The 16,760-nt window shown below is 44.2% G+C and overlaps 1 protein-coding gene and 1 long non-coding RNA gene across 12 annotated transcripts in view; one reads left to right on the top strand and one right to left on the bottom strand.

The window, feature by feature from the left end:
* The window catches only part of NTN4 (netrin 4), a 233,671-nt gene that overhangs the window by 120,594 nt on the left and 96,317 nt on the right, over nt 1-16,760 (bottom strand). The window lies entirely within an intron of this gene.
* The window catches only part of LOC134932819 (uncharacterized), a 221,135-nt gene that overhangs the window by 134,490 nt on the left and 69,885 nt on the right, over nt 1-16,760 (top strand). For 3 of the 7 annotated variants that reach the window (XR_010179495.1, XR_010179489.1, XR_010179492.1), the window contains 4 exons: nt 8,013-8,065; nt 11,073-11,135; nt 11,739-12,058; nt 12,289-12,399. This is a non-coding gene — a long non-coding RNA (uncharacterized LOC134932819). Of the gene's footprint in view, nt 1-8,012; nt 8,066-11,072; nt 11,136-11,738; nt 12,059-12,288; nt 12,400-14,409; nt 14,973-16,760 lie in introns of those variants that run through there. The other 4 variants (XR_010179496.1, XR_010179491.1, XR_010179494.1 and 1 more) reach the window with 4 other exon arrangements.

Genomic DNA, 16,760 nt, shown 5'->3' with positions numbered 1-16,760 from the left:
ACGAATGAATACACCATCGGTCAAAACGCGGCTGTTTAAGTATGAATCTCGGTCATTTACTAAGAAGTGCACAGCAAAAAAAAAACAAACACTGCCGTGAAAAATTACAACTCGTAAAAAAGTGCTAAAAAAAAACAGACCTACTTTTTTTTTCCGTGATTGGATAGGCATGCAGGGATCCATGAGATCCGTGCATGTATATCAGTGGGAAGGGGTGGGAAAGTTGTTATTTTATAAAAAAAAATTGCGTGGGGTCCCCCCTCCTAAGCATAACCAGCCTCGGGCTCTTTGAGCCGATCCTGGTTGCAGAAATATGGGGAAAAAATTGACAGGGGTTCCCCCATATTTAAGCAACCAGCATCGGGCTCTGCGCCTGGTCCTGGTTCCAAAAATACGGGGGACAAAAAGAGTAGGGGTCCCCCGTATTTTTAAAACCCCTGGATCTCGTGAGTATAATTTCTTCAACAGGTACCCCTTGGATTCTACTGGAGAAGAGGACCGACCTGCGTGGGAACATAAGGTAAGTATGTATGTATGTGTGTATGTATGTAATAAAATTATACTTTCACGGTGTGTGTGTCTTGTGTTTTTTTGGGTATTTTTTTAGTAGTAGTACTACAGGTACCAGCGGGCCCGTTTTTCCGCCGCATGCTGGTACTTGTGGTTCTCCAAGTACCAGCATGCGGGGGAGGCTTGCTGGGACTTGTAGTACTGCTACTAAAAACAATATCTTTTCATTATCACAAAAGGCTATCAGCCTCCCCATCCGCAGCCCATTGGATGGGGGGGGGACAGCCTCGGGCTTCACCCCTGGCCCTTGGGTGGCTGGGGGGGGGGGACCCCTTGATTGAAGGGGTCCCCACTCCCCCAGGGTACCCCGGCCAGGGGTGACTAGTTGGATTTTTGATGCCACGGCCGCAGGGCACTATATCAAAGTGACCCCCGGCTGTGGCATTATCTGTCCAGCTAGTGGAGCCCGGTGCTGGTTTTAAAAATACGGGGGACCCCTACTCTTTTTGTCCCCCGTATTTTTGGAACCAGGACCAGGCGCAGAGCCCGATGCTGGTTGCTTAAATATGGGGGAACCCCTGTCATTTTTTCCCCATATTTCTGCAACCAGGATCGGCTCAAAGAGCCCGAGGCTGGTTATGCTTAGGAGGGGGGACCCCACGCAATTTTTTTTTAAATATTTTGCAGTGTTTAATTTAAAAAAAACAAAAAAAAAAATCCCCAGCACGGATCACACAGATCCGGCCGAGATTCATTGTAAAAAAGTCGGCAGTGTTTTGCTAATCACTGCCGTAAAAATAGAAAAAAAACCACGAATGACATCGACATCGGAACAAAAGAAAAACCCGAATACGACAGCTTAGTAAATTAGTCGTAATAAATTCAAAAAGTTGCAGTTTTACACTTTCGATGTCATTCGTGATTGAACTTTGACCTGAAACGGGAAAATACGAATCTTAGTAAATTTACCCCTATGTGTTTACATTTTTTCAGTGTAAGCGCAATTATACATTTTTAATTATTTTTGTTCAGATGTATTAATGGGAATACAGTGAAATTCCCTGAAAGTGTATTTGCTGCTAATATACTGATTAATCAGCGCAGATTACATAGGAAATATATTTTTTGGTACTTGCCTATCTCTCTGGGGGGCCAAGAGCGCCACATGAAGGCAAGTATGATTAAATTACATTTTTCATTAATCTCCTAATTTAGATTCAGACATAGAGATGAGACAAATACTCAGTACTAACCACCTGGCTATGTATAGAGCATGAACAGTTACCTAGTTTACTTAAAGTTAGAGGAATTCGCTTAAATGAGTTGGAAAAGAGCACATCACAATGAGCCTGTTTCATGTTTGCAAGTAAAGCAAAAAGCAAGAACCTGGGCAGATCAATGCTGCAGTGCAGGTGGGGCAGATGTAACGTGCAGAGAGATAAAGATTTGGGTGGGGTGTGTTCACACTGAAATATAAATTGCAGTGTAAAAATAAGGCTGTCTAACATTGGTGGGCTACATGCAAAAGCAGCCAGTATTTACCCTGCACAGAAACAAATATAAATGTACTTGCTCCCCTTGCATGGCAGCATGGTTTGTTCCATACACTCTGGGGGTCATTCCGAGTTGATCGCTCGCTAGCTAGTTTTAGCAGCCGTGCAAACGCTATGCCGCCGCCCAGAGGCGTAGCTAGGTGCCATGGTGCCCGGAGCAAAGGCATGTTTCGGCGCCCCCGCCCATATACTGAATTGGGTGCATGTTACATTTAAGAAGAAAAAATATTGAAAAATCCAAAATTGGTGACAGGGCCAGTTCAAGACCTTGTGGATCTCAGGGTGAAAGTTTCTTTTGGGCGCCCGTCATGTTTAAAACAGGGACAGTGCGCGCCAAAAATATTGGTGAGCTTATGCCATAGTAGAGCCTCTTATAAATGTTACTCTGTAGCTTCTTATGCAGAGAGAGGTGCTGCAACAGCAGCCTGGGGTAGAGACGGGTGCTGCAGCACCCGAGGCAGAAAGAGGTGCTGCAGCAGCTGGGGCAGAGATAGATGCTGCAATAGCTGGGACAAAGAGAGGTGCTGCAGTAGCCGGGGCAGAAAGAGGTGCTGCAGCAGCCAGGGCAGAGAGTGGTGTAGCAGGACAGAAGTAACCCTGCTGCACAGCTACAAGCAGACAGTGAGACATATATGGAGTGTGGCAGAGCTCCGGCATGTGTCGGCTGTCAATGCCTCCTGCTGACTCCTCTGACCTGCCCTGCTCCCTACCTAGTCTCAGAGTCCGAGTCAGTGTGGTATAGCGGGCAGAAGGAGGGGGTGAGCAGGAGGCAGTGCACCCTCTAACTTTTCTGGCACCCGGAACTTGCGCTCCACTGGAGCCACCCTCGCTACACCCCTGCCGCCGCCCACTGGGGAGTGTATTTTAGCTTAGCAGAAGTGCGAACGCTTGTGCAGCCGAGCTCTGCAAAAACAGTTTGTGCAGTTTCTGAGTAGCTCTGAACCTATTCAGCGCTTGCGATCACTTCAGCCTATTCGTGTCCGGATTTGACATCATACATCCACCCAGCGACCGCCCAGCCACGCCTGCTTTTTTCAGACACGCCTGCGGTTTTGCAAACACTCCCTGAAAACGGTCAGTTGACACCCAGAGATGCCCCCTTCCTGTCAATCTTCTTGAGGCCGTCAGTGCGACTGAAAACTTCACTAGAACCTGTGCTAAACAACAAATGCCTTTGTACCCGTGCGCATTGCGGAGCATACGCATGCGCAGAAATGCTGATTTTTAGCCTGCTCGCTGCACTGCGAACAATGGTAGCTAGCGATCAACTCAGAATGACCCCCAAAGTTACTTGCTTTTTTTGCTTGACTTACAATCATGAATCGGGCCCCATGTGTATTAGACCTCAATTTTATCCAATGTCTTGCAAGATACAATGGGGGCAGGTTGGGGGAAAAAATGATGTGAATTTAAAATGAGTGTGAGGGATAATACCATGTTTTTTCTCCTAAATCAAGTCTACAAGTGGATGTCGGATTATCTCATACTTGCAGACACTCTGCAGCAGGGGGTGTGACGGGGAAAATATGATGCTCTATTGGGGCAAAGCAGGGGGCGTCATCGGCACCCCCCACTACAGGTGATATGCTTGCTGCTTTTTTAGGTCTGGGGGTTTCAAACAGGCAAGAAGAAAAAGTACTGTGTATTGGGTGCACAATGAGACTAGGGGTACATTTACTAAGATGGGAGTTCTGTTTAAGATGGGATGTTGCCTATAGCAACCAATCAGATTCCAGGTATTATATTCTAGAAGGTACTAGATAAATGAGAAGTAGAATCTGACTGGTTGCTACGGGCAACATCCCATCTTAAATAGAACTCCCATCTTAGTAAATTTACCCATAGATTTCTAAAATGTAACTTTTAATATCCTAAATGGATAAAATCTTGTGATAAGCAATCACAGTTGAGATGAATGTAACAGTGAAAACTAGAGGTTACAATTAGACTAACATGGACAAATATGTGTTGGGAAAAAATAAAGAGTGTGATAAAGATTAAAATAGAGAAAGCACTGTCCACTTCTTGTTACTGTTCTGCTTATAATGTTAGCCGACAGATAAATTCACTTACTTTCAGACTTGGATTTAAGGGCCCTACAGACTGGGCAACCCGCCGCCGAGCTGCCCGACTGCCGATACGGCAGACGGGCAACCCGGCGGCAGGGGGGGGAGTGAAGTTTCTTCACTCCCCCCGTCACCCGGCACCATAGCAATGCATGCTAATATGGACATTCTCGTCCATATTGGCCTGCATGCATAAGCGATGGGGCACCAATGATGAACGAGCGCGGGGCCGCGCGTCGTTAATCATTGGTGCCTACACACTGCATGATATGAACGAGTTCTCGAACGTTCATATCGTGCAGTGTTATCTGCCAGTGTGTAGGGCCCTTTAGTTTGAACAGGGTACAAATCCTTAATTTTCTTATCAAATACACACCTATAAGTTTTAATAATTGTTGGCATAATATAATTCATAAATTGTCCAACCATTACTCTCAATTGATGTCACACTCAAAGTATCTATATATTTATTATTCTCCCCAAAACATTTTTACAATAAATTGGTTTGATTGGGCTTCAAAAGAGGAATGAGTGATAAAGTCAGTGTGTTGCAAACAAGATACACTGTATCTTCCATATAAATCAGGACAAGTCAGTTTAGATAACAACAATTATTAGTTGAGGTACCCGTTGTAATTATACTCATCAATCATGGAATTAAGTGTGAAGATTGTCATACACATAAATATGAATGTTGAGTATAATCCTAATTCTAATATCACTGGTTAAGCAGCGAGTGTTATAGGACTGTTATTTATCCTCCTAGGCAGATAAATGTATGTACATACACCTTTCCTTTATCATGCCATGTATGGCACGGCTTTTAATGCAATAGTCTGAGATTTATCCATGCTTTGTGATTATTCTTAATTTGCTTCTTTAATATGCTACTTTATACATATTCTATTATTGCAAACAGAAATTCATTCACTCGCTACTCATATAAAAAAAGCTTAGACGTGCTATGCATGGCGTGCCTAATTGAGCAAAATAGAAAAGATGTAAGTGGGCACATCTGTACATACAGTATATGTTTTAAGTGTATAGCGCCCATGATTGTGCCATTTCCTCTTACCACATTTTTCACCTGAAGGCCAATGGCCCTTTAACCACTTGCCTGGCATGGTTGCATCAGATGGGACCACACCAGCAAGTGTTTTATCTGACCTGGTTGCATCCTGTACGACCAGTCAGATAAAGAGTGTTAGCAGCGGCAAGGAAGAGAAACTTCCCGCAATTGCTGCTGTCAAAGGGACAGGAAGGTCCCTCTGCCTCCCCGCACCCTCCCCTCAGTGTTGCTGTGCTGCCAATCATTGCTGATCGGTCAGCACGGCATGACTCCCCACCCAGCGGCTGTAGACAATGGCAACCACTGAGAAAGTGTAAAACAAACCCCCCCAAGCCACCCCCAGATCCCCCCTGTGTACCTGGCAGCTGTCTTGGGGGTAAAAAGTAAGTTGCGATGTTACCGATGTTCTGATGTTACCGATCTTCCCGACCAACGTTCCGATGTTTTGGGGAAATTATTATTTTTATTTTTGTTAACTAAAATTATTTTGGTTATGGTTAAATTCATGCTCTTCACCTAATTCACTCATAACCGCCTCCCCCCCCCCCCCGACAATTTCAGAGCGTTGGTTTTTTTTTTTGTTGGGGGGTGGGGGGGGAGGGGAAACACATCAGTTAAGTGGTTAAGTTCTTTTGGGTGCCGCTGCCTCACCCATCTTCTGCCTTCAGGAGGTCTTGCTTGGTGCCTTCCTGCCATTGGAATGACAGCCACTGCCTTGCACTGGCTAATATAAGCTTGCCCAAGGGGGTAGGGCTATGATGGGGTAAGCTGCGATTGGCTTGCTGTGGCCATTTTGGATGTTAAAAATGTCGACACTAGCAAGCCAATCATGGATACACCACCACTGTGACTGTAGGGTATCAGTGGAAACCCACCACCGCTGCCCTACATCCACTGCCAAACCCTGTAGCAGTGGCTGCCTCTGCGCCCGCAGCCTCTGCATGGTCCTACCTTAGGTGGCAGAATTTTTCTGGATCTGGCACCACCATCATGCCCAGCTGCCAGCTACAGCAGATGGTGTACTGGGCTGCCTGGACTGGAGATTGGTTGCCAGCTTTGGTCTCAGCAGCCTACACACTGTGTAATTGGTTGGCTGGTCAGTAGTTGGGCCTCCTTATTTTTAAGCATGTTTAAAAACAAGGAGACCAGACAGGTGACAAGTATTGGGTGAGCGGATCAGTCGGGGGATGGTACACACTTGTTCAATGTCGGACCAACTGGTCAGTCTGTGGATTGGACAAGTGTGTACCCAGCTGTAAATGCATTATTAACTACCAAATGTAAAGCAGCCCCAAAAACATTCAACCAGATTTCATGATGTACAGTAGCGGATGGTCTTTAATGGATTCTTTTATGGATTGTCTATAGAGTGTTTGCTATTTGAACTACGAAGGGTCAAGAAAGAATAAAATAACTTTTTATTGTATATTTAATAAAGTCGTGAACAAGGGTATAGGGATTAATGTATTCAATTCAACTGTATTTTGTTTTTATAAGTGTCTACTTTTTTTGTACTGGTTTTGTATAAAGGGCAAAAGCCCATTTAACTGGTTCCAATCTTAATAATGAACTCAGCCTTTTGGGGGCTTCATACAAAACTAATCACAAGAGACACATACTACATAGATATATGTGCATGTTAAGCATAGTTGCCTACCCTCTCACATTCTGCAGGAGACTCCCTGAAATAGTAGCAATCTCCCTGAATAGACCAGCAATCTCGCCTGATCACACCAAGGGGGTTATTCTGAGTTGATCGCACATAGCAACTTTTTGCTACTCGTGCGATCAACTAGACGCCGCCTATGGGGGAGTGTATTTTAGCATAGCAGGGCTGCGATCGCTTGTGCAGCCCTGCTACGCTAAAAAAATTTTGTGCAGAAGTAGACTAGCCCTGCAGTTACTTACCCTGTGCGATCGATCCAGCATTGAAGGTCCCGGATTTGACGTCAGACGTTCGCCCTCCAAACGCCTGGACACGCCTGCGTTCGGATCTCCGCGCCCGGAAAATGGTGAGTAGACACCCCGGAACGCCTCCCCGCTGTCAATCTTCTTGCGATCGCGCTAGCGATCACTTTCTTCTTTATTCTGGCCGCTGCGTCGCCGGGCAACGACGCGCGTGCGCAATGCAGCCACCGTGCATGCGCAGTTCTAACCTGTTTGCACCTGCAGCGATGAACCGCTGCCTACGAACGGGTTGGAATGATCTCCCTTATCCACATTATGTAACTGTTACATTCTTGGGGGGGAATGGGGGAATCAGAGATAAAGTACATACATTCAAATGGGATCATAGGTGCAATTTCCCTGCATTGGTTATAAGGCACAATGATCCCTATGGCTACATGCATTTCATATAAGGTTACTTGTGGCCACCTACAGTATATGGAACCTCTTGTAAATCACAATACACTAACAAATATTGAATAATATCAGTGTATTATCTTAAACAAGTAGATCTTACTAACTTTGGGGCTCATTTACATTTGGATGCTAGTCATATTTATGACACACCTCTCAGATGTAGCAGTACACGTCCGCACTGATAGGTGTCACTTTCACTATCTCCATGAAATGCTTTTTCAAAAGTAATCAAGTATGATGTTAAGGCAATGCAACAACAATAAATTTACATTAAAAGTTGTTTTTCCTCTTATTGTTATCAGCATCAACCTAAAAGGGCCAGAACACTTCCCGAGAAGCCCATAACAGCGTCTTTATGAATCCAAATGTAATAACAGAATTTCTCCTGTTTTGTCTCTAAAAACAAAATATTTTTGCCTGAAGTAAACCCACGCCTTCTCTCTCTTTCAGAATAAAGATTTATGGCTCCCGGCTTTTCTTAAATATATACCAGTTCTCTGCAGGTAAACAAGAGTAGAAGTAAGCATGAGGCAGGCCTGCTGGAACTTGTTGCCAGCAGTTACACAGAAACTGTCTCACTAGCTTACATCAATATATGAAATGATACTGAAACTAGTCATCAAACACTGTCATCAAAGTGGTACAGTACACACTGCTTGCTGCATCCACATATATGACTGTGACATGATTTTCACACTCAGAGAAAGCAGCATCTTATAAACATTTCCAACTAATTCAAACCTGATCACAGATGTGCGAAAATACGCAGGGAAGGGGGGTGGGGGGTGGACGCCCAGCACAGGGAAAGTCTGCCCAGCACGCCGGATCCAGCCCCCCTCCTGCAGACATGTTTCAAGTAGCCCTCTGCACACACAGCCTAGCTGCGAAGGCAGACGGCTACCCGCCATGTTATGGGTCAGAGTGGCTGCGTATGACGACAGGCAGCTGCTGTGATCCGCCCTAGCAACGGTCCAGACACGCCTCCATTGTTTGAACCAGGCCCTTTAAATGGAGCATCCACCCCACAAAACGCATTGTCAATGCCCCATTATATAAAAATCCCCACTGGAGACTCATTTACATCTTAAAAATCTAATGAGAGCATACTTACATACTTAATCCTCCTCCCCTCCGGTAGAAGTTCGGAGATGAGATGCAGGTGATCAATCTGGGGGCGGGGCGGGGCTAGGCTTTTCATGCCATTAGGCCCTACCCCCATCGCAACATAATACGGCAAATTGTCAGTCCTTAGTGATAGGGTGGGGATAATATGACAATTCTTATTAAATCATGTCATATTGACCCTGCCCCCTCAATTCGCTGTATTATTCTCCCTACCTTGCTCATTTGGATCCAGAGGACTACCTGAAAATCTTCAGCAACTTCTGAGAGACTATGTAAGTATGCTTGATAGTCAGGGCTGTAGAGAGGTGAGCAGAGCCCAGGTACTTTTCTGGGGCACGGCCTATTTGTTGGAGGCATGGCCACACTACCTTATAAAAAAAAAAAAATTGGAGGGGGTATATTTTCAGCACCACGTAGCATCGCTGCATGCAAAACTGATAGTGGAGGTGGGGGGTTTCCTGTACCTCTGCAATAAAGCACCACCACCTCCACAGGTGAGGGTGGGACAGTCTTTCTGAGGGGGGCCTCTGCAATAGTGTCTGTGATTTGGAGATTTGTATAAGTGGGAGAAGAAAGGATATGTGTGCAATAAGTGGGTACCTGTGAAATATTGGGTATGTCGGAGTAAAGAAGAGAGGTATGACTATATAATGCAGCTTCCATTCCACAATATAGATTACTGCCTCAGGCTGAATCAACATTATATGCTGGGCAATGGAGGGAGAAAAGGTTGGTTATAAGGGCACATCAGAATCCAAGTACCTCTAACTAAGAAACAGTCAAAATGTACCACTAACATTTCTTCCCCAAAAGGAGGAACTGGATGGTGCAAGATGTTCCTCACTGGAATAACCGGCACCAGCACCAAAACAGGTGATACCCCTATAAGTGTGCTTTATATAATTACCTAATTTGTGTGCTTCTATAACTACTGCATATTCCCTCACCTAGCATGCACTGACAAATGAATGCCCCTGAGCCACCCACCTACTATCAGGCTCTACCATTTTGATCTGCAAATCCATATGCGACCCTGTAAAAAATGCATTTGCCCAAAACAGGCACGTGAAATCACAACATAATGATGACTAAATCAACCATTTTACAAATCATGTTTCTGCTGTATCATATTCTCAGCAGTCTCAGTGAAATACCAGTAACTGTTAAAGAAATCATCATGACTGCCACTAGTCAGAAAAAGTGAAAAGGTTTTACACTATCCCTTCTGCATGGGCTGATTCCTGATTTTCAGAGTAGAAAAGAGTGACAACTTGGTTAATTGCAAGCAGAGCTGCCATCAGAAATTGTGGGGCCCGGGAATGATAAAAGAGACAGGTCTCCTCAACCCCTCCAAAAAAAGATTCTGCCGCACTGCTACACCCCTATGTGATGTCATACATTGCGATGTTACATATAGGTGGAGCATTGCAGACCTACAGGAACAGTTCACAAAGACCTGATGCACAGGGAAGACTTGTTTCAAGGGGTGGTATTCATGTGACCGACGGTCACATGACCTCCTCCAGCATCCCGACCCCCACTATCCCGATGGTCGGCATGCCGACCAACAGGGACTATTTCCACTCGTGGGTGTCCACGACACCCATAGAGTGGGAATAGAACCCGTGGCGACCATAGGTCGCCACCGAGCCCGCAGCGTGGCGAGCGCAGCGAGCCCGCAAGGGGCTTGCTGCACTCGCCCCTCCCCGCCGGGATCCCGGCGTCGGTATGCTGCCGGGATCCCAGCGTCGGTAAGCTGACCGGCGGTCAGGAGACCGCCGGTCAGCCATACTACACCCGTTTTAAGAAATCCTCCCTGTGCATCAGCCCACTGTTGTTTCACAGCCTGGTGCAGCTATCCTGGTATTGGTGCTAGGAGCCAGGGGTGGGCCCCCCTCTCTGTAAGGGCCCGGGACATCAGTCCCCACAGTCCCCCCCCCTGATGGCTACCCTGATTGCATGTACGAACAGAGGTCACTTTAAAAATAATTTCTGTTTTTCTGCATTTAGTTGTGCTAAAAAAAAAATGCACATATTTTTTTGATTCAATGAAAAACCACCTGAAGCCAGTTTGCTTCTTGTGCATTCACATAATGCAGCTGGGAGAAGGGAAATTCTCACAACATTTAATATTATGCACATAATCTCTGATAGCTATCTTCTCATATATCACCCAAGAGCCTTCATTACTATTCTGTTCACAAAACTAGATGCATCATGATGAGTTTTCTGCAGTTCCCATGGCATTCCATGTTCTCAGAGACAATGATAAAAACAGGGACTTTAGCACCACATAGCAGCAAAGCCTCATGATACCAAACAGGCACGCCTCAAGGGGTTAAGTCACAATCGACCAAATTTTTTTTTGTCTCTTTTATTCTATAGGTTACAGTACAGGCAATCTACATTAGGAAGAAACAAAAACAGTGGTGTACTCCTTATATATAGGTAAGACTCTCATACACTCCACTAATTCCTCAGCCACTGCAACGTCAGCAATACAAACCCTATACACCAGTGGTTCCCAAACTTTTCTGAATCATGGCACCCTACAGGATCACAATTTTTTCCACGGCACCCCTAGGCCAAAAGTTTCTTACTGAGAAATTTAGAAAGAAATTAAGTAAATTGTGTTTATATGTCATCCTTAGGTTCAGTTGTGTGGTGGGGGACAGGATTTGCTTGTTTGTCTATATATGTTATGATTTGCAGCCACAAACACTCGTTTTGTCTATTACATTAACCATAAATAATTTGAATTGGTCCTTGACCACCAACCCAGGGCACCCCTGCAAGTGTCCCGAGGCACCCCAGGGTGCCACAGCATACAGTTTGAGAACCACTGCTATACACTTAAAGAATATTCAGATCCGGATTCTGTTCTCAATGTAAAATAAACAGAGCTACTTTTTTTCTTTTCTCTCTTTTTTTATTTTTTTTATTTTAATTCAAGGTAATAGATAAAAGCATAACAAAAAAAATACTGATAAGGATTTACAGTATACCCCTATAACTACTAAATTAACTTAATTTCATCCTACTCATTTGCAGAGAGCCTTGTTCAGCCAGTTGCATCAGGTACCGCAAAATGCGATTGCTCAATCCATTTACATCTTCCTGGACGATTCAAAGTCAGTCACATATACAAATCTCAAGCTGCGAGTATGCCGCTTGGCTGAGACTCCCTTCCCTTGCCATATTTGGCTGCATTGAGACTGGATTGTAATTGGAGGCCTGGTTTCAGGTGTGAAATACAAGAATGATGACACGGTCTGAATATTGACAGGGTTTGCAAAGTTGACAGTTGTCATGACTGCGTTCACTATAAATGTTTCCGGTGGAAAGGTCAACACTACAGCCTACCCTAACCAGTGAGTTGCGGTGAGGCCAATGGCTGGGGAGGCGTTAGCTAGTATCAGAGCCAGATTTACATGCAGATACTTATGATTTTTGCTGATTTTTTTACTATAGATATGATTAGAATATTACAAAGACGATATGAATAATACCTACATTTATAATTTCTAAAGAGCAACTTTGTATTGTATTATTCTAATATCTTAATTTAATCTAATAATTCTATATTTCTGGTGTATACTAGATTATGATCGGTGAGACTCTGCCTCCCCTGCCTACCATAAGCGCACATCACTGACCGTAAAGGTAGAATAATTCTAACTCTGATTTATTCACAATGAAGACATTCTGCATGGTAAGTACCCAAGTGGAATGGTGCATTTGCAATGCTTAGCTAAGCAGATGCAAATATAACATGTTAACATGTTATTGCTTTTAATCACAATACTTATGAATATATGTTCACAAGTCACCATTTCCAATTGAGTATGTGATATTATTGTGTAAAATGAGTTTGTAGCGCAGTCCGCAATCACTTTTAATACACTGGTGCATCAGTTTTAGACATTTGTCATAAATGGATATTTTCTTACGATTTGCAACCAAACGTTCACAGTCATCACTATTAACTTTACACTTACACAAAGGTCAGAGTGCATGCAACCATGAACCCCGCAACAGGCAGAAATTGCAAACTGTGCCACACCACACCCAAATGGCACTTTTGCTGCAACTGTTCCCCAACTGCCACTTCCCATGATTCCTTGACTATTTCAACCCTAGTATTGGACCCTAGTCAGAGACTGCCTGAAGTCATATCTGGGACTGAAAAAAAGATGCCGACTGCGAAAAGTCACATGTGCAAATAATTTGCAACTTGAGACAAAAAATAAAAACATTTTCAAATAGATATATAATAATCTCCACTGGAAACTCATTTACATCTTAAAAATCTCATGAGAGCATACTTACATACTTAATCCTCCTCCTCTCCGGTAGAAGTTCGGAGATGAGATGCAGGTGATTAATCTGGGGGTGGGGCTAGGCTTTTCATGCCATTAGGCCCTACCCCCATCGCAACATAATGACGCAAATTGTCAGTCCTTAGGGATAGAGTGGGGATAATATGACAATTCTTATTAAATCATGTCATATTGACCCTGCCCCCTCCCTACGGACCCGCAATTCGCTGTATTATTCTCCCTACCTTGCCCATTTTCAGGGTCCAGGGGACTACCTGAAAAATCTTCAGCAACTTCTAAGAGACTATGGCCCTCATTCCGAGTTGTTCGCTCGCTAGCAGATTTTAGCAGCATTGCACACGCTAGGCCGCCGCCCTCTGGGAGTGTATCTTAGCTTAGCAAAATAGCGAACGAAAGATTAGCAGAATTGCGAATAGAAAATTCTTAGCAGTTTCTGAGTAGCTCGAGACTTACTCCTACACTGCGATCAGCTCAGCCCGTTTCGTTCCTGGTTTGATGTCACAAACACGCCCTGCGTTCGGCCAGCCACTCCCCCGTTTCTCCAGACACTCCCGCGTTTTATCCTGGCACTCCTGTGTTTTTCCGCACACTCCCAGAAAATGGTCAGTTTCCGCCCAGAAACACTCACTTCAACGATGAAAATTCTTCATTCGGACGTGAGTAAATCTACTAAGTTGTGTGCTAAAATACTTAGCGCATGCGCACTTTTGCCTTAATCGCTCCGTTGCAAAAATCGTCAACGAGCGAACAACTCGGAATGACCCCATATGTAAGTATGCTTGATAGTCAGGGCCATAGAGAGGTGAGCAGAGCCCAGGTACTTTTCCGGGGCACGGCCTATTTGTTGGAGGCATGGCCACATCACCTTATAAAAAAAAATTGGAGGGGGTATATTTTCAGCACCACGTAGCATCGCTGCATGCAAAACAGGGGGGTGCCATTGTGCCCCTTATCCGGGGCAAATCCAGAAGAGGCAGTGGTTGGGAACGGGTGACCACTGGTTGGGATCCCGGCAGTCGGCATACCGACGCTGGGATCCCCGTCGCCAGAACGCCGACAGGGGGTCAAGCGCAAGGAAGCCCCTTGCGGGCCCCAAGGCTCGCCACAGGTTCTATTATCATTCTATGGGTGTCGTGGACACCCATGAGTGGGTATAGTCCTGGGCCCCTTGCCAGCATTCTGGCGGCCGGGATCCCAGTGTCAGTATGCTGACCGCCAGGATTCCGACAGCCGGGATCATAAATACATCACCTGGGCAGCAGTGGTGATAGTAGGAGATAGTATTATTTTGAATTGTCTTTAATTTATATATCTCATTTGTGCATTAATTTTTATTTATTTTTACTTTGTATGTTTGTGCTTCTAATGATCGTCAAATAAAGTCAAGATGCAAAAGGTACCATGTCAGAATATAAAAACAAGTTGCTTCATGAGAGTAAAGAGGTCTTACAGCTTCCTGCAAGTTTGTAAATGCCCCCCCCCTCACCCCCAATAATCAATGTCCGCACCTTGAATCACATTTACATATGTCACCCTCAACAGAAAATCTACATTCTGCCATTTGTTTTGTGTTTACATTAGCAAAGATTATAGCTGCTGATGATGATCATCAGAAGGTATTTTGCCACCATGGATCAAGCAGCCACAAAATATATTCTTTCTAACCGGCATATCTGAAGAAGCAGCCTAGACAGAACAGGACACATCACCAGGGGAGTGTAACAGTACTTCAGTTGTGGTTGCACGCCTATGATATTCCTCTCAGACAGCGAGCTGCTTATTTGAGTCCTGCGTTATGGACGTTGATGCAACAGTTTATAAATCATGTACTTGTCCTGCATTGTCTTGTAGTGTAAGTCACTGTTTTCTTGTTTTGCTGTTTTTGTTTATGTACTTTGTAAGGCACTGCAGAACCCTTGTGGCGCCATATTTATAAAGCATAATAATAAATGAAATTTACGTGAAACTGTAAAAAAAAACATTTCATACTATTTATGCAGAATTAAATTAGCTGCGGTGAATAAAGGGGGGTACACACGGAGAGACCTGTGTTTAAAATCTAAGCAATCTGACTAGATTGCTTAGATTTTAAGCACGGATCTGTTGTGTGTATGCGCCCCAGCGATAGCGATGCGCAGCCCAACGCATCGCTATCGCCGGTGCTAGACTGAGCCTGAATGCAGGCTCAATCTAGCGGGTCGCTCACTTCAGCGCTGTGTGAAGTGAGCGGCCCCCCGTCGTCGTCCCCCCTCGCTCAGCACATCGCGCTGTGCTGAGCGGGGGAGAGATGTGTGCTGAGCGGTCTGTGTTAAGATCGCTCAGCACACATCCCGTCAGTACTGGCCTTTAATGTGGGCTAATTGATCCCTCGGGGCTATTCAATTAGCCCAGAAGCCAGACGTTACTGGGGATTTTATTTCACCTGCCTCAATGGCTCAAACACAAATCCCTGATAATTAGTGGGTTAACAGGTGCTGTGACCCTGTTAACACGTGAATCCGTGAACACCCGTTAACCCATGTTAATGCCTGGTAACATGCTACTTTAATGGGCGTTCACAAGGCTGTCGGTTGAAAAAGGGAGTGCAAATGAATAACCACTGGAGTTAAAACCTTCCTTTTTCACCTGTGAAAAGTTTTCATGGGTAATTGAATTCAGGTTCATAATGCTCAAGTCTTTTATGGATTAATACCATCTGAAACAGTGAGAATTTAGAACTGTCATATTGGTTGCTGGTCAAAACCCACATGAAATCACCACAAGGCACTTATTTAAAAGAAAAATTGTAATCAACAATTCAAGTATACGGCCAGGAACAAATGATATCAAAGGAATGTCAGACTGTAACATTCAGGGAAATGCTTCATTTTGATAACATATCAGTGAAATATGGAAAGATTGACTGTACTTTGCATTCATGCATTGTGTAGTCTGCAGAAAAAAATACAAATTCCTGGACATTTGGACGCCTTATCAGTCTTACACAGTGTTGCCGCCATTTGTGGAGCACTGACTGCTTATATTAGTAAACATAAACAGTATAGGAGTTATTTGAGGAAAAGGAATACAATTACTTTCTTTCAATTCCCTGAAGGCAGCTGTGTTCTGCACATAACTAAGAAAAACATGAATGAAAAGTCATGTTAGTGTACAATGCATTGCTATATATGGAAGGAATATGTGAAGCAAGTCAGACATATAAAAAAATTAATATCTAGAGCTAGACTTAACACCACAACTTCCAGTTTGGAAATTGCCACATTACTTCTCTTTGGTGTTGGAAGACTCTCCACCTTTCATTATCTAATATTCTGCCACATACATCTAAATCCCGTTTCCCAGAATCGACTTATCAGTGATCCGTAGGGGAATGGGGAAATTCTTCATTTTAAAAATCCCAGATTTTTGGATGGGATCGAGGATCGGGATTTTTAAACAGGTTTAATTTTCCCTATTCCCCGACCAAACCCTTAGGGGATGGGGACATTGCGCTGATGCATGGTGGCCATACTGCTTTCTGATTGCCTCTGTTCTCCTAATCATTGCAGCACTGTCCTCTCATACTTAAAGTAACTTGAGTAAATGGGTAGCTATCTCCCACAAAATCAGCACACATCTCCTGAAATACTTTGTGCTACAGTAAACATTTCATGATCTAATTGGCAACAGACTGTTCTATCACAGCTTGCTTCAAACCTGATACATGTATCAAATGTATCTCACAAAACATATT

Source organism: Pseudophryne corroboree, chromosome 6, assembly GCF_028390025.1.
Source record: "Pseudophryne corroboree isolate aPseCor3 chromosome 6, aPseCor3.hap2, whole genome shotgun sequence".
Lineage (NCBI taxonomy): Eukaryota > Metazoa > Chordata > Amphibia > Anura > Myobatrachidae > Pseudophryne > Pseudophryne corroboree.
The sequence above is the reverse complement of the archived record's forward strand: the minus strand, read 5'-3'. Positions and strand labels throughout refer to the sequence as shown.